This window comes from Ranitomeya variabilis, chromosome 1 (genome assembly GCF_051348905.1).
Source record: "Ranitomeya variabilis isolate aRanVar5 chromosome 1, aRanVar5.hap1, whole genome shotgun sequence".
Taxonomy (NCBI): domain Eukaryota; kingdom Metazoa; phylum Chordata; class Amphibia; order Anura; family Dendrobatidae; genus Ranitomeya; species Ranitomeya variabilis.
In genome coordinates, this window is record NC_135232.1 from 592,275,573 (window position 1) to 592,297,891 (window position 22,319).

At 43.5% G+C, this 22,319-nt stretch overlaps 1 protein-coding gene across 6 annotated transcripts in view; it reads right to left on the reverse strand.

The window, feature by feature from the left end:
• MEF2D (myocyte enhancer factor 2D) overlaps positions 1-22,319 on the reverse strand; it is a 181,022-nt gene that overhangs the window by 109,793 nt on the left and 48,910 nt on the right. For 4 of the 6 annotated variants that reach the window (XM_077258508.1, XM_077258534.1, XM_077258517.1 and 1 more), the window contains exon 2: positions 3,772-3,846. The exons of the other annotated variants lie outside the window; for them this stretch is intronic. The gene's annotated coding sequence lies outside the window, so the exon portion shown is untranslated. The remainder of the gene's footprint in view (positions 1-3,771; positions 3,847-22,319) is intronic. 6 annotated transcript variants of the gene reach the window in all.

The following is a 22,319-nucleotide window of genomic DNA, read 5'->3' on the forward strand; positions in this document are numbered from 1 at the left end:
CCGTCACACAGTGCCATTTTCATCGCTACGACGGCACGATTCGTGACGTTGCAGCGTCGTATAAGTATCGCTCCAGCGTCGTATACTGCGGTCACACGTTGCAATACACAGCGCTGGAGCGATAATTTCATGACGTATTTGCGATGTAGAAGCCGTTGGTTACTGTGCGCACATCGTATACAACCTGTGTCACACAATGCAATCATGCCGCCACAGCGGGACACTAGACGACGAAAGAAAGTTTTAAACGATCTGCTACGACGTACGATTCTCGACGGGGATCCGGATCGCAGTAGCGTGTCAGACACAGCGATATCGTAAATGCATCGCTGGAACGTCACGAATCGTGCCGTTGTAGCGATCAAAATTGTACTGTGTGACGGTACCCTAAGTGTGGAGGAACCTTATATCCTCATCCATCTCAGAGGTTCAGAAACAAGCGCCTTCCAGTTAGAGTGAAGTGAATTCACATTATGGTCCATGGAGCTGTTCAGAATGGAGTCTACACATGTAATCCTCATCCAGTGGAGGAGCTCTGCTCTACATTATGCTCCCAACTTGGGAAGTTCAAAAATGGACAAATCAAATTGTAAATGGCAAGAAGGAGATTACCTTATCTAAGCCTTTACCATTTATCTCTTAACTAGGGGGGTGGGATACAATTGTGCCACACATGGGGTGTCTGCAGGTCATTTTATATAAACAAGCACTTGTTGTCCTGATTGAGTACATTGACCAGTGCTACAGATAGAACCTGATAAAGCCTCAGATACAGTGTCCAGAGACTGTATCTAGGTGTTAAAGACAATGACTAGACACAGAGAGGGGACATGCATGTCGTAAATGAGGTTAACCCTTTCTCCGACTGAAACGGTACAGGATATGGGACTTTAGCCCACCACACACATTTGATAGCTGTCTTCTGGCCAAACGATCATTTGGCAGACAGGTTTCTCTACACAGTTCCCCATACACTAGAATGAGGACTCCTTGAGAGAGACATTGCCAAACCATTCTGGCGGCAGCTTATCTCCCAGAAAACAAAAACATTGGCTGTTGGACATCTGACATGCTGGATCCTTTGTCTCCCCCAACATCATCTGTTGGGTGGAAAAAGTCAGGAGACGTTCATACACGTGAAATTGTTCGCCAGCAGTTTGGTTTGGCCAACGTTAGGCTGATGTGTTTAGGGGGCCTTAAAACAATGAATTTCCACAGTAGTTGGAGATCAGTTGTACAATCCATTCTGTGACCCAAAATGTGTGTCACCTGCAACCCTGCAACACAGATTTCTTTAAAAAAAAAGTTATATAGAGTTTTTACAAGAAGCTATCAATGTCATATCAGCTGAGATCCAACAGCGAGAAGCCGCACCAAACGGAAGTAAATCACCTCTGATGAAAGGAGCTGATCTTACAAAGTTCTCGGTGACTACAGTCCATGAAGAAGTCGTGGGAGACTCAATAGTAGTGAGACATGAGTGAGTCTGTCACCCCATCTCCCACGTGAAACCACATCAGTGTTTTTTTCTCATCGTATTCAAATGACCGCAAGTAAGAAATGGTTTCCCGACTCGTTTTCAATTGTCACAGCTTATGTACGTGGACCGTACTTGTGACAGTCTCTGTGAGAGGCAGAAAACGCTGTAGTCACGAGTGACTGTATAAAATAATGGGTGGGGAGATCAAACATATTGTAACTACTATAACTACCATCAGAAAAAGATCCAGTTCTCCAATCACCAGCGCAAGGTCTGTGCACACACACAACATAATTAATGCTTAGTGATGTATGCAGCTCCGAAGTATAATACAGGATGTAACTCAGGATCAGTAATGTAATGTATGTACACAGTGACTGCACCAGCAGAATAGTGAGTGCAGCTCTGGGGTATAATACAGGATGTAACTCAGGATCAGTAATGTATGTACACAGTGACTGCACCAGCAGAATAGTTAGTGCAGCTCTGGTGTATAATACAGGATGTAACTCAGGATCAGTACAGGATCAGTAATGTAATGTATGTACACAGTGACTGCATCGGCAGAATAAAGAGTGCAGCTCTGGGGTATAATACAGGAGCAACCTAATGTTTTGCCAATGCAAAGGAGCTCATGTACATATGCATGATTTTCAAAAACCTGTGCTTTATACTTTTAATCAACATTTTGAACCCCAAAACATGACACATTATTGATCACGACACCCAATGTTTCAATGCATCACTGCTGCGTGGAGGAGCAGGGCGTAAATCATCTGTGTTGTTCTGGCCACAGACCTAGATAGATGTCCTGGTGTGACCCCTCTTCTCCAAGTCACATCGGCTGCTGGGCTCACTGCAACAGCAAATGCACTGCATACTCTATGCAGTGGCTGACCAGCGGGCTACTGGCAACCTTCGAGGCTTATGACCTGTGTGCATATCGCAGCATGCAGCAGTGACCGCAACAAAGAGCAATGTGCATTAATGGTGAACAGATTCATTTGCTGGAAACAAGAAGGAGGAGGGGGATCTCAGCTGTTGTGGGGTTGGCACTGTTATGGACGCAGGGAGGCACATGTGGAATAGAACGTAATGTTCTGGTTGAGGAATAATCCACAAGAGCTTCAGATTGATGTAATTGGGCCAGACGGTTGAGAGGGGAGAAAGCGGACGAAAAAAAAAAATATTGAAAATCTCCTATACTAAAGCTGCATTCAGATCAGCCAAATTCTGACTTCCACCAGCAACTTCCTTCAAATGGACTGAACGACAAAATAGACAACTGCTTATCTAGTAACTTCAGAACAGCACAAACGCCGCAGATATGAAGTGTCCTCTGGCATGACGTCCTATGATATCACCTATCATCATGGGGGGCTAATATGGAACTGCAGGTACTCCATTTACAACCTAGTGCACTGGAATAGCTATTTAAGCATGGTACCAAGACTAAGCAGACTCCCCATAAATCTGCATGTAACGCATAACTTGAAGTTTAGATCCAAGAACTTGAATGGGACAGAGCTGCAATACCAGACATAACCCATGGTCAGGGGTGGTGCTGTTTCAGAAAGCAGTCATGTTTTTCCAAGTGATGGTGAACATCGACATAACTGAACTCCCCAATGCAGTCCGGGAATAATCCAAGGAGCCAAGAAGAACCATGCAAATAAAATTAGCAACTTTCACATAGGAAAAACTAGGAGAACCTTAAAAACGAACACTTTTGGTTCTACACAGAGGACTAAGACGTTGTTTTTTGACCACTAAAAAAAATAAAAAAAAGGTAAAAATCTACCCCTATCGGTTCCTTCACCGGCATTATCCAGTCCTTGACTAGCCAAGTGGCGTCAACAACCAAGAGTGTTTCCCATAGTAAGAGGAGCTTCAGTGGGAACACAATGGTTGTCCATATCCCAGATCTTCCATGGGTCATCGTAAGATTGTTAGAAGTTCTCAACTTGATCCAACATACCGTACTCCAAAGCCTAAAGCTACCATTGTAGTCTACAACTATCTGACTGCCCTCTAATGATGGTGAAATGAGTGTCCATGTCCGGTAGGAGGTTACAGCCACTATAACTGAAGAAAACCGGTGTCTCCTGCATTATATCTGGACTTTCAAGAGTATTAATCAGCTGATAGCGTCTTCAGCTACAGTTGTCACCTGTTTAGCAGTAAACACAACAAGTCCTAATGATACCCTTTCTAGCGCCCCCATTTCCCTGCGACATCATACAAAGACATAACAATAAGCCATTATTAACGAGAGATGGTTCGAAAGTTACCTGGAGCTTCTTCCCAAGATCTTTGCTCATCATTCAAGGGAAGCAAAAAAAAAAAAAAAAGTCCACAAGGAATATCTGGAAGAGAAGAAACATATAGTGTCAGCTGTGTTACAAATCGCTATGGGGTTTACAAAGCAAGAGGGAAGCGTGTGGAGATATGGTTTAATTGGCATCAAAAAGAAGCTTGCGAGAACAATGCCGAATATTCCTGACCTGGGGACACCATGAAATGCTGTTAATACGGACATTGCTACACATTATTAGACATGGCCCCTGAACCATTAAAGGTCTCACACCAATGTCACGATGAAAAGGAGGCATGGAGAAATGTCATGGTGGGACCTTGCGTCTTCTGCTTTCCAGGGCAGAAAAGTATGAGCGTTCAATTCTAAATAATAAGTGCAAAATATCGATTTCAGAAGTGACACACTCCTTTTCGATAACTAATCCTTACTACTTATCAGTATTAACCTTTAAAGCTAGCAAATGTAAGTAAGCTACCTACCAATACTCAACTAAAACTGGCCATAGACACGCCAATATTTTGACCTATGCCGCTGAGAAATAATTGTAGCTCTTACACTGGAAAATTAAGAATCTCGATAGATTAGGTCTCCTTGGCTGTTATATTGGCCCAAAAACAGAACATGTGAGGGAATGCATCTAAAGTCAAGTCAAGTCAAGAAAAGTTGACCTTGTTTGGACTGCTCAAACGCAAGAACGCACAAAATGGTAAATGATTTTGACATGTTGCAACCAAAAGGAATGTTAGACAATGGTAGGATGAGGAAAACATGGGGCCCTCAACCATTACTGTAACGATACATCCTTCATGAAGTCCCAAGTTTGTTCAACTTTTTGGACTTTTACAGAAACATCTACAATCCTCTAGGTGATATTTGATGTCTAGAGTCGTAGGAATCCATTTGGTCTCATGTAAAAGTATTCTAGTATTTATGAGCAGTATGGTCAGGAGACATAACTGAAGTCTATGATACCAGAATCAGGATTAGAACCAAAGAAAAATTTTCCCACGTAAGTATGGCAAAATCACGGCACCAAAACGGATAACTTTCAGGAACAGTTTAAAGCAGTTTCCTCATCAGCAGATTCAGTACTACACTAGTAAAGTAAACGAATACGCAGCTGATAAGAATCCACCAATCACAAAAAATGATGTTGCAGCCTCCCCCTGCCTTCACAATCAACTTTGCACATGCTCATTAGATGCTTCAATACAAAAAAATACAAATTTTAGGGATTGAGCCAAGCCATTGAAACTAATGTACGTGTTGTTTACTAAAAGAACAGGAAAAGCGTTAAAAAAAAAACAAAAAAACAAAACAAAACACACCTTAGTGGCCGGTGTGAGATTTACAACATTTCTCATTTTTATGTTTAATAAAGATTGTGATACAGCGAAGTAGAAAACATTACTAAAAATGTAAATAACAAAATACATTTAAACACGAAACCCTGATTTAAACAATGGGTCATTTTCTGATTAAATATTTCCTTTATTATTATTATTTATTATTATAGCGGCATTTGTTCCATGGTGCTTTACATGTGAGGAGGGCTATACATAATAAAAACAAGCACAGTAATCTTAAAAAACGCAAGTTATAACTGGTACAGAAGAAAAGCGGACCCTGCCCGTGAGGGCTCACAATCTAAAGGGATGGGTGAGGCTACTATAGGCAAGGGCAGAGCTGGTCGTACTTTAGGGACGGTCCAGGCTAAGGACATATAACCATACAGAACATCCAATTCAATCCTCTCACTTCTACATCCTCCATTACCGATTATGGGACAAGACCTTAGACGAGATCTCAGTGACATAAGGCTGCAGAGAGTGTTTATACTGGTTGGTAAGCAATGGTAGGCACTGGCGTCTACACAGCACAGTTACTCATTCTGACAAAAGTCAAAGCAGATGGCTCTATGACTCAAACTGTTATACAATCTTTGTATGGAGACTCGGAGAATACCGGGGTCTCGGCTCTGATTACTCAAGTAAAATGAAGGAAAAACACGGTGGATTATACCAAACATTGTGTCATGGTACTTTTATGGGGGTACTTTATTTTAGATTCCAATATACTGATATTCCGAAGACAAATATGACCCCCATAGTCTGGCAGGCAGCTGGTAACACAGGATAAGATTCGCCACCAAGGGCAGAGTATACATAAAACTCCTCACATCTATCCACTAACTGTGAATAAGAGAGATAAGTTATACATGCGGGTCATCAGCGCTCATCTTCTCACGCCACAGAGAAGCATAGACAATAATTATCCTATTCAGTCTGATAGGATTATCATCAGGTAACTCCTTTCCGCTGCTGTGTAAGCAAAAGGAGATATCAGCCAACCGCCTGAAAAGAGTGGCAGTGGCGTGACAGTGGTGGGCAAAACCTCCTGTGCTCTAGGGGCAGTATTATAGTAGTTATATTCTTGTACATAGGGGCAGTATTATAGTAGTTATATTCTTGTACATAGGGGGCAGTATTATAGTAGTTATATTCTTGTACATAGGGGGCAGTATTATAGTAGTTATATTCTTGTACATAGGAGCAGTACTATAGTAGTTATATTCTTGTACATAGGAGCAGTACTATAGTAGTTATATTCTTGTACATAGGGGGCAGTATTATAGTAGTTATATTCTTGTACATAGGGGCAGTATTATAGTAGTTATATTCTTGTACATAGGGGGCAGTATTATAGTAGTTATATTCTTGTACATAGGGGCAGTATTATAGTAGTTATATTCTTGTACATAGGGGGCAGTATTATAGTAGTTATATTCTTGTACATAGGGGCAGTATTATAGTAGTTATATTCTTGTACATAGGAGCAGTATTATAGTAGTTATGGACAAACAATCAGTAGATTTGGTTTCCAGTACGATCTCTATGCTGACGACACCCAATTATACACCTCTTCTCCTGCTTTCACTCCGACCTTCTTAGAAAACACCAGTGATTGTCTTACCGCTGTCTCTAACATCATGTCCTCCCTCTATCTGAAACTGAACCTGTCAAAAACTGAACTCCTCGTGTTCTCTCCCTCTACTAACCTACCTTTGCCTGACATTGCCATCTCCGTGTGTGGTTCCACCATTACTCCAAAGCAACATGCCCGCTGCCTTGGGGTTATCCTTGATTCCGAGCTTTCATTCACCCCCCACATCCGATCACTGGCTCGCTCTTCTTATTTGTATCTCAAAAACATTTCTAGATTTCGCCCTTTTCTTACTTTCGACTCTGCAAAAACTCTTACTGTTTCGCTTATTCATTCCCGTCTGGACTATTGTAACTCTCTACTAATCGGCCTCTACTAATCGGCCTCCCTCTTACCAAACTCTCCCCGCTCCAATCTGTCCTGAATGCTGCTGCCAGGATCATATTCCTCACCAACCGTTACACCGATGACTCTACCTTGTGCCAGTCATTACACTGGCTACCCATCCACTCCAGAATCCAGTACAAAACTACTACCCTCATCCACAAAGCACTCCATGGCTCAGCACCACCCTACATCTCCTCTCTGGTCTCAGTCTACCACCCTAACCGTGCCCTCCGCTCCGCTAATGACCTCAGGTTAGCATCCTCAATAATCAGAACCTCCCACTCCCGTCTCCAAGACTTTACACGTGCTGCGCCGATTCTTTGGAATGCACTACCTAGGTTAATACGATTAATCCCCAATCCCCACAGTTTTAAGCGTGCCCTAAAAACGCATTTGTTCAGACTGGCCTACCGCCTCAACGCATTAACCTAACTATCCCTGTGTGGCCTATTAAAAATAGAAAGAAAAAAAAAAACACATCAGGTTCCTTGCATCGTGTTCTCATACACTTTATGCAGTTAATAGCACTCTGTGTCTGTACTGCTACATACTTAGGCAGTTAACTGGTTCATGCAGCTTTACATGAACACCCGAGCCTTACACTATGGCTGGTCCAAATAACTAAAGCAATTGTTACCATCCACCTCTCGTGTCTCCCCTTTTCCTCATAGTTTGTAAGCTTGCGAGCAGGGCCCTCATTCCTCCTGGTATCTATTTTGAACTGTGATTTCTGTTATGCTGTAATGTCTATTGTCTGTACAAGTCCCCTCTATAAGTTGTAAAGCGCTGCGGAATATGTTGGCGCTATATAAATAAAAATTATTATTATTATTATTATTATTATAGTTATATTCTTGTACATAGGGGCAGTATTATAGTAGTTATATTCTTGTACATAGGAGCAGTATTATAGTAGTTATATCTTTGTACATAGGGGCAGTATTATAGTAGTTATATCCTTGTACATAGGGGCAGTATTATAGTAGTTATATCCTTGTACATAGGGGCAGTATTATAGTAGTTATATTCTTGTACATAGGGGCAGTATTATAGTAGTTATATTCTTGTACATAGGGGCAGTATTATAGTAGTTATATTCTTGTACATAGGAGCAGTATTATAGTAGTTATATTCTTGTGCACAGTGGCAGTATTATAGTAGTTATATCCTTGTGCACAGTGGCAGTATTATAGTAGTTATATCCTTGTACATAGGGGCAGTATTATAGTAGTTATATTCTTGTACATAGGGGCAGTATTATAGTAGTTATATTCTTGTACATAGGGGCAGTATTATAGTAGTTATATTCTTGTACATAGGAGCAGTATTATAGTAGTTATATTCTTGTGCACAGTGGCAGTATTATAGTAGTTATATCCTTGTGCACAGTGGCAGTATTATAGTAGTTATATTCTTGTACATAGGGGCAGTATTATAGTAGTTATATTCTTGTACATAGGAGCAGAATTATATATATATATATATAGCGCATCGTGATTACTCGCTAATCCGCCCCCTGCACAATAGCTCCGCCCCCACCACATCACCACACAGTATCCCATCCCCCACCCCATTACCACACACAATCCCACCCCCACCACATTACCACACACAATCCTCCCCACCACATTACCACACATAATCCCGCCCCCCACCCCATTACCACACACAATCCCACCCCCACCACATTACCACACATAATCCCGCCCCCCACCCCATTACCACACAATCCCGCCCCCCACCCCCCATCCCATTACCACAATCCCGCCCCGACCACATTACCACACAATCCCGCCGCCCCACCACATTACAACACACAATCCCGCCCCCCACCACATTACCCCACACAATCCCGACCTCCACCACATCACACTCGCTAACCCCGCCCCCTGCACAGTATCTCCACCCCCACATCACCACACATAATCCCGCCCCCCACATCATCACACATAATCCCGCCCCCCCACATCACCACACATAATCCCGCCCCCCCACATCACCACACATAATCCCGCCCCCCCACATCACCACACATAATCCCGCCCCCACACCACATCACCACACATAATCCCACCCCCCAACACATTACCACACGAGGCTGCGTCCTGACATTACCACACAAGGCTCCGCCCCCCCACATTACCACACGAGGCTCCATCCTCACACATTACCACACGAGGCTCCGTCCCCACACATTACCACACGAGGCTCCGTCCCCACACATTACCACACGAGGCTCCGTCCCCACACATTACCACACAAGGCTCCATCCCCACACATTACCACACGAGGCTCTGTCCCCACACATTACCACACGAGGCTGCGTCCCCACACATTACCGCACGAGGCTCCGTCCTCACATATTACCACACGAGGCTCCGTCCTGACATTACCACACGAGGCTCCGCCCCCAACATTACCACACGAGGCTCCGTCCTCACACATTACCACACGAGGCTCCGTCCCCACACATTACCACACGAGGCTGCGTCCCCACACATTACCACACGAGGCTGCGTCCCCACACATTACCACAAAGCTCCTCCCCCACATTACCACACGAGGCTCCGTCCCCACACATTACCACACGAGGCTCCTCCCCCCACATTACCACACGCAGCACTTCCTTTCTATGTAATTCAACCACTTCAGCCAAGGTAAACGTGCAATTAATTGCATAATCACCAGCAGCGTTAATTAGATAGCAATGAGCGTGCCGAGCGTTAGCTGGCTGGAAACAGCTACTAGTAGTTATATTCTTGTACATAGGCGCAGTATTATAGTAGTTATATTCTTGTACATAGGAGACCGTATTATAGTAGCTATATTCTTGTACCTAGGAGGCAGTATTATAGTAGTTATATTCCTGTACATAGGTGCAGTATTATAGTAGCTATATTCTTGTACATAGGAGAAGTATTATAGCAGTTATATTCTTGTACATAGGGGCAGTATTATAGTAGTTATATTCTTGTACATAGGGGCAGTATTATAGATGTTATATTCTTGTACATGGGGGCAGTATTATAGTAGTTATATTCTTGTACATAGGAGACAGCATTATAGTAGTTATATTCTTGTACATAGGTGCAGTATTATAGTAGTTATATTCCTGTACATAGGAGCAGTATTATAGTAGTTATATTCTTGTACATAGGGGCAGTATTATAGTACGGTAGTTATATTCTTGTACATAGGGGCAGTATTATAGTAGTTATATTCCTTTACATAGGAGAATTATTATAGTGTTACATTCTTGTAGATAGGGGCAGTATTATAGTAGTTATATTCTTGAACATCAGGCAGGATTATAGTAGTGATATTCTTATACGTAGTAGGCAGTATTATAGCACATGGAAAGGTAGATTAGTCAGCTCACTGGGAGATCAGGTGCACAGAAATTTCCAACAGAAAAGAAAGAAAAGTGAAGTCCAGCACTCTTGTGTGGATAAAAAGTATGGCAACTATAATTTCATAGGATAAAATCCATAAGGGAAAAAACAGGGAATTCTTCTTATGCATTCGAGCGCAGGGTGTGCTCTTAATTGTAGTATAGTTGCTGTTAAATCAAACCAACATTACACGAGAGAGCTTTCATCGTGCTAGAAAAAAAATATTAAAATCTGTGGTCCTTCCTTATTGATGATGGGAGACATTCAAAATAGGAAAACAAAGAAAACATAACTGTAGCATTGATGTCAATGTGAATTGTGCGTAGCTTTCCTTTTTAACCGTCAGTAGCCCTGGTGTGAAGATGCAGAGGTTGGAGAATACGGGGCTATACAGCTGAAGCTTCAGTATAAGCTTGGTAGTGCACTCCATTCTCTTGTATTCCCCAGTGCTCTGCCAGCTTTCATATACTCATTCCCTCCTCCTAAATTCTCTTTCGTGGCAGCACCCATGGGTTTCAAAATCCTGTTTGCCCAATCAAGTAAAAAGTAAAATCCGATAGAGCCTGTTAAGTGAATTAAATTATTAAACAATGGATGAGCCTGGGCCTCTCGTGCCTGACAGAGCAATGTTCTTGTTTCCAAGTGAAAGGTTTTCTCTTTTCAGTTGTGTAATATTGTTCTGAGCTGAGGCGATAATCGATGGGGAATGCAGAGCCCACGGCGCGGCCCGCTCATCCACGATGAGTCTTCAAGACCTTAAGCTGTTTAACAAGTCAAGGGGCACTCCTTGTATTGGTACAGAATGGCATTTACAAACCAAGAAAGGAGGGGAAGAACTCCAAAAGTTCCAAGTCTCGGCTTTTCACCAACCTTGACGGGGAAACATGGTCTTGTTCTGTCCTACCAAACTTCTGAACAGATATTTGACATCCCAAGATTTAAGTAAGAGAATAATGGGATTTTTATCTAGAGAGTCAGCTCTCATTTGTCATGTTCAGAATCAGCAACCATATCAGTGTAGCAGATATTGTAGACGACATAGGCGAGGACCATTGATGAGCTTGTCCATCTCTTTGCTTCATCTTCTGACAAATTGCCTAAAGGTTTCATCATCTCTTCTAAACGAACTACTTCTCAGTTCCTATCTTGACACTTTCCTTCACAGGCTCTTGAAACCGAGATGGCATAAAACTCTTTGAAATAAAGTTCCTATATTATTAATCCTTTCTGAAATCATTGTCTTTCCATTGTGTTGTCCTAGAACAGTGCTCCCCAACCTTTCTGACCTTGAGAGCCACATTCAGCTCTGCAAGAGGGTCGCGAGCCACATCCAGCTACTGCCCCCCTCACAGTAGTGGCAACCAAAGCCCCCATTACGGGTATAATGGTAACCAAAGCTTTTCCACACAAATCACCCTGAAGCAATACCAAGATCCAAGGGTTCTCACCACACCCCACCACATTCAGCATTCTCCCATCACGCATTCCCAACACAGTCACATCCATCTTCAAGCACCTCCTCTGATCGGTAGTATCGTCCTCTCTACAGTGTACCATACTTAAATAATCTTATCTCTAAACCCCCCAAGACCAGTAGAAGTGTACCCAAATCTGCTCTTCTATGCAGGGCTACTCACAATGTTCACCATTTGGAGATGTGCTCTTCATACCAGTTTACTAAATCTGGAGCAAATGCACCAAGCAGGAAGACAGCCGTGAGCCACAATTCATGGGACCGCGAGCCACATGTGGCTCCCGAGCTACAGGTTGGGGACCCCGTCCTAGAATATGGTAAGTGATGAAAAGCCTATAGTAATAAAGTTCTATCCAACCTAAGCAGTATAAAAGTTCCACCAAGTCGGATTTCCCAGGTAATTCGTCGGTGATCAACACTTGTTTTTGGATACCTTTAGATCACACATGTCAAACTCTGGCCCGAAGGGTGAGTATATATTTGGCCCGCAACGCCTGGCAGATCCCCCGAGTATATTTGGCTCACGACCCAAGGTGGGTCCCCAGAGTTTACTTGGTGCATAACGCTGAGGGGAATCTTACAACCGGGCATGGCACTTTCAACTATATCGGTATTCTAGATGCCAATACAGATGAAATCAATAATGGAGGAGGGAGCGTCAGATGACACTCCTTCTCCCATCATTCCCTGTCTGAGTCTGACTTCTACGTGCAGCAGGTACAATGATGTCATTACATGGCGCCCAATGTTTCGAGGTGTGTAGAGGATCTGAAGAGAGCACAAAGAGACCGGAGCAGCAGGGGAACGTTCAGGGATGAGTATTTTTTTTTATGTGGGTCTATTATACTGTATGGAGGACTATATGATGCCCATAATACTGTATGGAGCACTATGTGAGACCATTATGCTGTATGAAGCATTATGTGGGCCCATTACACTGTATTGAACAATATGTGTGGCCGTTACACTGTATTGAAGGCAATGCAGGGCCCCCATAAATTGTATGGATGACTATGTGGGGCCCAGTATACTGTATGGAGTGCTTTTTTGTGCCCATTATATTGTATGGAGAGCTGTGTGGGGATTACAGTTGGAAAATCATACTGTGATGGGGTCACCATTCTTTGTCAGGGGTGATTGAAGGAAAGAAGTCATCATACCGTGCGTGTGGAAGGTACTGTGGAGGAATTCAATCTGGGGAGATCATACTGTGCTTGGGGGCACTTTTGTTGGCATCATACCTTATCTGTATTATTCAATTTTTTATCCTTCATTATATATTTAAATTAGGCTATTGGGCAATATGCTTTTTACTGCTCTTACATTACAAGGTTAGCTGCGACTTTGTCCAGCTGTGTATTTGAGTTTGACATCCCTGAGCTAGATAAAATTCTGTAGAACACTTAAAACTCGCATGCACAAAAAATCATTTGGCTCACAGCCATCGGTGCCAACTCCACTGGAAATCCAAAGCCTGGATCCTTTTCATCATTGAAATTATGTGTCGGTGGAAAGTTGGGAGACCCTTACACACATCATGGGTTCGGCAGACTTTAGTCTAATGTGTATAGTCTTGTATTTCTGTCAAGTGTCAGAAACACTACAGTAGGCTAAACATGTTACTTTCATCTCAAGTCTATGGACAACTCCTGGTCCACCAACTGGCTGACATATTCTTCTAAGACTTTGATGAACCTACTACACCTTGTGCAATTATAGTATATCCACAGAATGTCCCATTTAAATATATAGTAGATGAGGGTGTCATCAATAGGTCCCGCAGAAATGTTGTGGATCGAGTCCCGATAGACACCGCTTTCAGTGGAGAGGTGGTCTGAGTTACCATACAAATGAATGGGAATTCCTCTACACTGACAGTGGAACATATCAGGACCCCGTTCTCGAGACAGTTGCAATCCCCGTTGATGAAACCCTCATCTATTATATACGGGATATCCTATGGATATACCATAATTGTGTAAGCTGATAATACCCCATTATGCCATCTTTTGTGGTGGGCAAAGAACAGTCATTTGGGTACAAGTATTGTGTGTGGGTGTGGTATGGAAGCTGTTGTTCAATGTCCAACCCTTTCATAAATTTTAGGTCTAGTAAGACAGAAATGCCTGCAAAAGCCTTACTACACACGAGGAAGCATGTATGCAAATAAGCGACAAATGCTGATACATGGCTCACTTACCAGAAGAGCCAAGCACATAGTGTGAAATCTGCAAAAAGAGGATGGGACCATTTACCACATAATCTGACATTACCGAGAACAGATTCACATATTTAATAAAGTCTATACGTTTCGATAGATTACCTCTGCAGCTGCTACATAGCCCTAAAAGTCAGTACGCACTGAGTTAAGGTCTCCCCGAAATGATGACAGATAGACAGACAATCAAAGCAACACTCTGGAAAACACTGATACACTATGTTATGCCAAGTGCAGGATCCACAGGGGCAATGCTTAGCTAGGAATCCTTGTTTCATACTACACCCCCTCGGGCTTGATGGCAAGATATGGACTGGTAATTTTAAGGGGCCCTATAAATCAGCAAAAATGAACTGGCAAGAGTGCAACAAAAGACCATCAAAATGATTTTTAATCAAATCGATCATACTCTTAGATTATATTGTTTTTTTTTTATTGTATTACTTTACAATATGTTATATTACAGTTTCTTAATATTTTGGGGGGACTGAGAGGGAACTGCCAATTGGTTAGGTCAGATTATGCGGTTTGCGGTTGTGGTGACGTTGCTCACATCGGCCCCCTATAGACTTCTTGGCTCCCGTTGCTTGGAGCACAGGCTGTGACACACGGGTGGAAGGTGATATCTCACTGCTCGGAGGATCATGTTAAACAAACCTCGGATCACGGATATAAAAATTGTCTCCTCAGCTAGATTTGATTTCCGCACCTTTAATGGCTCCTAAGTTGTTCCTGTGTGCGCTTCTCAATAATGGTGAGGAGAAGACGGCTTGCTTTACACGCAATGGCACCTGGAAAATGCCGTCCTTTACTGAAGGTTATTATTGGTCTTAGGAGAAACTCATGAATTAAAGGGGTATTCCAGCTTGAGGCATTTAATCACCAGTTTCCTGGAAGATGAGGATCTGAATGCTGAGTGCCCGTCACCAGTCCTTCCCCGCCCCACATGCTCAGGTGGGGTTTGGAATAGAGCAGAGGTCAAGAATGCGTCGCTTTAAAGGGAATCACCACCATGACAGGCTTCTTTTTTTCATTTGTTGGATGCCATATCAAAAATATGCTACGGTACCCATTAAAATTACCCCAAAAGTCATCCCCATCACCAAATTGGACAAAAAATAAATCAACACTACCAGTATTTGTACCATGTGACTTTCAAGAAAGTTCCTATTAGCCGAGTATTTGTGCCAGGTGACTCAAGAAAGTTCTTATTAGCCGAGTATGCTCATGCACAGCTTCCAGTTTCTAAAACTGTGTTGGGATTTTGTATGATCCGTCTTGGACAAACTCACAAATGGGAGGAGCACAGGAGACCAGCTGCGCCTAATGCCCCTTTTCTTGGTCTTATAGTTAAGGTGGGTCATCGGTATCATGGCTTACTATAAAATCGGGCCTGCCCCACGTACCAGACCGGTTGTGGTAGTAGGATGTTTACAGTAGGGTCAAATGAAAGTGGGCCTGGCTTATAGGTGTTCTCTACTACATGTACAGTATATTGATTACTTATCCGCCACCTCCACCAATCAGCTGCTCAAGGTATCAGCTGCGGAGAAGAGCAGTACAGCTCTGCCAACTGTATAGTGGCATATCCACCCCTCTTAGTTCTCGAGACAGGGAACAGCTGACAGGTGGGGGTGTTGGGTGCACACCCCTCCAATCTCATATTGATGATGACTTATAGGTTAAGAAAGTAGCAGAAGACCTCTTTAAATTAGAACACCGACAAATCAACATCATGGCTCACTTGGATAAGAGCCATAACCTGTCTTCCTAGGAGACTAAACAAAGTGAGGAGCCATTGCCTGAATTCACACTATTGGGTGTCAGGGCAGGAGATAAGATAAGGCAGGGGGAATGGTGGAGATAAGCAGTGTGAGACAGCCACATTTACAAACCTTTAAGTGTATGGTGGCAGCACACCAAGATATATTACAATACAGTTTCCACTCATGATTGACTGCACAAAGGGTGGCGAAGACCACCCAACCTGACCTCCCAGACTCCTAAATGACCAGTAGGCCTCGAAATGCTGGACGACATAGCCAGATAATATTTACTGCACAGTTACAGAGGATCATGCAGAGGACAATTGGCCTGAATAAAAGGGCCTATACGCCATTCTGAAGTCTAGAAAGTGGCTGTGGGAGCTTTTGAGGGGGCGACAATGGTTGTGATCTACTTTACCAGGAACCAGTTTTCGTCATAGAAGAGGTTGATGATGCCTGACCTGAAACTGCAATGGATGTACAAACTTATGCAATTGCTGAAAAAACTGACAAACTGATCAAGTCTTTTTTTTCTTTTTATCTAGCCCAATCCATTATGTCAAACCGCAAGCAAGGCAAGTAACAGCAAGGCCAATCACAACTGTAACGGTGTGTGATTGATCAAGTTAATTTATTAAATCATTTATTTAAAAGAAGAGAACTACAGGTCAAAGATTAGGAAAAAAACTTTTTACAATAAACAGGTGGACATTATTAATACACTGAGAGATGATGGGTTGAGGTTACAGGTCCAAGTGTGATCCACCCCGATCAATGAGTTCTGTCAGGAGCGTGGATCCAAACCACAGGATCCATCACCAAGAGTAATGGCAGATACCTGTCTATGTATTAACGTACCATCATTTTACATCACATCCTGTATGTTTCCTTTAAGAAGCAGCAGAAGAGGAAAAAGAAACCTTGGGAACAAGAAACGGAAAAATACAAGCTACGGTAACTTGGTGAAAAAGATGAGGGAGGAAAAAGAAAATAATGAAAGAACAAAGGGGAATGGGAAAAAAAACTGTATGAGACAAGAGGAAACAAGGAAGAAAGGAGCAAGAAATAACGAGAGGCCAAGTGACAAGTGGTAGAAAGAGACATGGAAGACCAAGAAAGGAGCTGAGAAAGAAGGGAGGAGCCGGATACAACTGATTGTTTATGTGCTTGGACTAGTTCTTCTGCTGATGACACACTGACACCTTCAGATAAAGAGATTATATAGTACACGCATTATATGCAATGCAATTACAACACAACTCCGCACAAACTAAGCCCCGTGTCACTGCAATTTACTCTGGTGAGAAAGGTACCCATGAATGGTGTAGGACACAGCACTGGCCAAAGGGTGACACAAAAACTCTCACTGTCGCCCTAATCCACTCCCGCCTGGACTACTGCAACTCTCTTTTAATTGGCCTCCCCCTCACGCGACTTTCCCCTCTCCAGTCTATCCTTAATGCAGCAGCCAGGGTCGTCCATCTGGCTATTCGTTACTCGGACGTGTCCGCTCTTCGCCAGTCATTACACTGGCTGCCCATTCATTACAGGATACAATTCAAAGTACTTGTTCTCACCCACAAAGCTCTCCACAGTGCGGCACCCCCTTACATCTCCTCCCTCATTTCTGTCTATCGGCCTAACCGACCACTGCGCTCTGCAAACGACTTTCGACTAACCTCTGCACTAATCCGTACCTCCCACTCCCGACTCCAAGACTTCTCCCGTGCTGCGCCAATCCTCTGGAATGCTCTACCCCAAGACATTAGGACCATCCACAACTTGCATAGCTTTAGGCGCTCACTCAAAACTCATTTGTTCAGAGCGGCCTATCACGTTCCCTAATCAGTCATTTTGTGTGTGTGTGTGTGTGTGTGTGTGTGTGTGTGTGTGTGTGTGTGTGTGTGTGTGTGTGTGTGTGTGTGTGCAGCCCTTTCACTATCTCATCTACCCCCCACCCCCTGAAGATGGCTGGACCATCATTGTAAATACATCATTGTAAATACACACCTGTACTTTGTATCTCCCCACCTCATTGTAGATTGTAAGCTCTCACGAGCAGGGTCGTCTTATTTTGCTTTATTGCTGTATTGTTAACATTGTTACCTATGATTGTTGTTTGAAACTGTTAAACTGTAAAGCGCTGCGGAATATGTTGGCGCTATATAAATTAAGATTATTATTATTATTATTATTATTATTAAGGGTGCCAGCCAGAGCACTGGCCAAAGGGCGCCTGGCACAGCACTGACCAGAGGGCGCCTGCCACAGCACTGGCCAGAGGGCGCCAGCCACAGCACTGGCCAGAGGGCGCCAGCCACAGCACTGGCCAGAGGGCGCCAGCCACAGCACTGGCCAGAGGGCGCCAGCCACAGCACTGGCCAGAGGGCGCCAGCCACAGCACTGGCCAGAGGGCGCCAGCCACAGCACTGGCCAGAGGGCGCCAGCCACAGCACTGGCCAGAGGGCGCCTGATACAGCACTGGCCAAAGGGTGCCAGTGACAGAACTGGCATATTCACATCAGCCACAGACTAACTAACTGGAGCCGGTGACAGAACTGGCATAAGCCACAGAGCTATCAAAACCATGCCAGCCACAGTGAAACCAGCAATTCCAATCATTTTCTTTAGAAAACAGACATAGTCCCCCACAACAGTGAAAACAAAGTCCAAGCTAAAACAAAGCTATACACACAGCCTCCTCCACAATGGTGCCAGCTCTATATGGTATCTCAATTATGGCCAACATAAAACTACAGATTTGAGATTTTGGTTATCTGCTGCACTGGAAAATTTGGAGTACACAAAGAATCAATACTGCCAAAACCGGAGAAGGCGATGGAGGAACTATTGAGAAATAATTTCTTGGTTACGTCTTAACCCTCGATGTGCCGGACGTATGCAGCACCCCAGAAATACCGTGGGACATCATAGTCCCGGACCCTGACACTGTGACCGTTAAGAGCCGCCACTTTCGATTTAACTGTCCAACTTCCTTTCTGTACAGAGGGAAGTGAAACTGGCAGATGTTTGACGAGTGAGGATGCGGGGGATACAAGTCTGAACGTGTAACATTATGGGGGTGATAAAGACATCCATGCAAAACAGCAAAAAAAAAGGAGTCAGCGATTGTAGTGGAGGTCCGAAGCCACAATTAGAATATCTGCACCTCCATACAGTGCCATATAGGGAAGCAAGAAATCAGGAGCAGGACCCTCAATTCCAAAATCTAAGGTTCAGTTCAATATGGCGACATAAAGAGGATCAAACTGGCCTGTAAGGGGGGGTCCTACGGACCTCAGCTAGCAAGAGGACTCCAAATATTTCAGAATTCACCTATAGTCTGTGCTCCTGCCTCCTGTACATTCGGGGATATGTAGAAGACATGTATCTCGGCCAAAACCTTTTTGCAATTGCTCAAAGGTCGGAGATAAGCAGATAGATCTACGCTACGCCCGTGACGGCGGCCATGTTGTTCAGCTTCGCTTAAGCAGTGAAGTGTTTGCTGCTCACACTAAGAGCCTCAATACTGACGGGTTAAAAGTTCGGGCACACTACTAATTAAGAAAGTAAGCACTCGATCCGTATTTAACGGAAATAATTACCAGATTGTGTTCCCAGCTAATTTCTCTTGTACATAGCAACCCTAAGCGGAGATACCTGCGGAAACAGCACAGGGAGCAGAGTAATCATTAACCCGCGGAGGATGGAGAGGACAAGTGCTGCGTGTTCGCCAGTGTGTAAACTACCTACAACTGAAAGAAATGCCCTCCTCAATGCCACCGTGCTGACCTAATTATGTATGCAAACATAGTCTAGTTAAAAACGGGTCTGCCATCGGGACAAGACCGCCATTTTGTTGAAAATGGCAAAGAGTTAGTGAAGTCCTCTGACACCAATGCTCCCCAATTTGGTATTTATGATACTGGAGACTTTGTACGCTGCAAATGGACCTTTGGAGTTCCACCATATAGTTGCAGCACAACACATACATGACTGTGCATCGGCCTAGTAATCGGGTATGTCAGCAGGTAGCAGGAGAGTCGCAGAGCTCAGGTCTGACTGCCAAGGACTACCGATGTGGCCACTGGACCCGGGTTCCCACTAATTAATTTGCTCATCAGGATGATATATTTCTGATCACTGGGGGTCCAACTGCTGAGTAAGACAAGAATGTAGGAGGGGTACAGAAAGTCTGCTGATAGAAAGGAGCGCTAGAGAGCATGTGCGACCACCACTATGGATATTAAACGCCACAGTGGTTGTGCATGCTCTCTAGGGATGCCCGTTCTCCAGATTTTTGGTTGGAACCACCAATGATCATACATTTTTCACTTATCCCACGCATACATTTTATGGTGCAACCCCATTAAATCAATAAGACTAAAGAGCAATTCCACAAAAAGGTCCAAACCCCTATAAGGCACCCTGCTTGAGTAAACCTCCAAAGGAAGGGAGTGCCAAGAATTTGGTTGTAGGACTATGTCACACCAAAAATTCAGCAGTGACCAACATTAGTTTGGGTAGTGAAAGTTACCACCTAGACCGGGCCGAAGTTTCTCAGAAAACTGTTCTTGGGACCTCCTCTAATCTATGACAACCTCGCCTGACTGGGAAACAAAAGTGCCTGTGTGTCATTGCAATAGATTATACAGTACTCCAAATAGCTGCGGCTTGCCACATCAAAGCCTGGTAGCTGATAGCATGCAGTGCCCTGTCACTGCGCACAGTTAGGAAAACAAAAGGATGCCCATGTGACACGGTGCAAGGGGGATTTTTTTTCGTTTTTTTTTTCTGTCTCCTCACGGCTCATTAACTCTTTTTATGTCAAAGATTTTCCATGGTAACAATCACGAGTCTGCACCAATTACTTTTCACACACACGTCAAAAAACTCAAATGGAAAACCTCTCCCCGATGCAATCCTTAGCCCCCTTATCATAATCACCCATGCCACCTTTTCAAAAACGGAGAACGCAGGTGGCCTCAATTCACCATGTCTTCCCCTAAGAACAGCAAGAACTGGTGGGCATCCAGCATCCATGAGTGAGCACCTAACCAATCTTCTAGAGAAGTTACGGCCTCTGTCGATGTGTTTGGTTACTGGCACCGTTTCGAGCACGATGAAAAAAAAAGCAGCTGAAACGTAAGGGGGTGGTTCAATTTTAAAAAGTATGGGAGGGAGAATGTTCACAAATGAACCTGGCTAACATTCTAATGTGCCAAGGCAATATGCTAATTTAAAGGGGCTGTCCACTTGTTCACTCTGGCCAAGAAAGGAGGACCTTCTCGACGGACTCAAAATTCCCATATGGCGCCTTTAAAAGGGGTTGTGAAATCTTATTTCTTCAGAAGCGCACTGCTCCACTGCCTCTTGGTTTTCTGCTTGCCAAGCTTCATGTCTAGTACAGCAGCCACCGCTAATAGACTGCAGAGGTGGTCGGGATTCTAGGTGACCAGCAGTAAACTAAAAGACAAGAGATTATTTTGAATCGCTGACTGACATTGAATGTACTGGTAACGCTAATATCAGGTTCCCATGTATGGTGAGGGCTCAGGAGCTGAAGCTGCATCACTCCCGGTAGATGCTGGATGTGCCCCTAACAGCAGTAATCGGAGCCAAGCTCCACTCGCTTCTGTCAACCCTTTAAATGCCACTCTCAATCCCATTTAAGGTGTGCAGTCTGCGGGCACAGTGGTCCATGTGCCTATCGGTATTGCTGCATCCGTAAAAGTCCTCTTTCTTATGAAGTCATTTTTAACTCACAATGAAAATGGACGGCGGTCAATTGCAAATTGTGAGTTTTTACAACCATTTCAAACTTTTTAAATGGGTTATTGCAATTGGAGACAAACCGTTTAATATATACATAGTTCACAGATACAGTGTTAAGTAAAAGTTTGGGCACCCCTTGTCAAAATTACGGATATTGTGAACAGTTAAGCAAGTAGAAGATGAATTGATCTCTAAAAGGCCTAAAGTTAAAGATGACACATTTCCTTTGTACTTTAGGCAAAAAAATATATAAATATTTTCATCTTTTACATTTTAATAGTTACAAAAAGAAAATATGTCTACAGCATATGTATTCACGGAGGTAAACCTATAGAGTAACCTCAAGAGGCAGAACATGCACATCCTGGGGGAGGATACAAAATGTCCCAAGACCGGCATTTTATTTTACATTATGTCATTATATTTGTGAGGCAGATCGTCTCCGGGCTGTTCCCGCCTTCATCAATAAATGAAAATTTAAAGGGAGCAGAAAAAAAAAGAAAAACAATTTATTGTCATTCATTATTCATGTGGTTAAGCAGCCGGCAGGTTAAAGTAAAGGCTTTG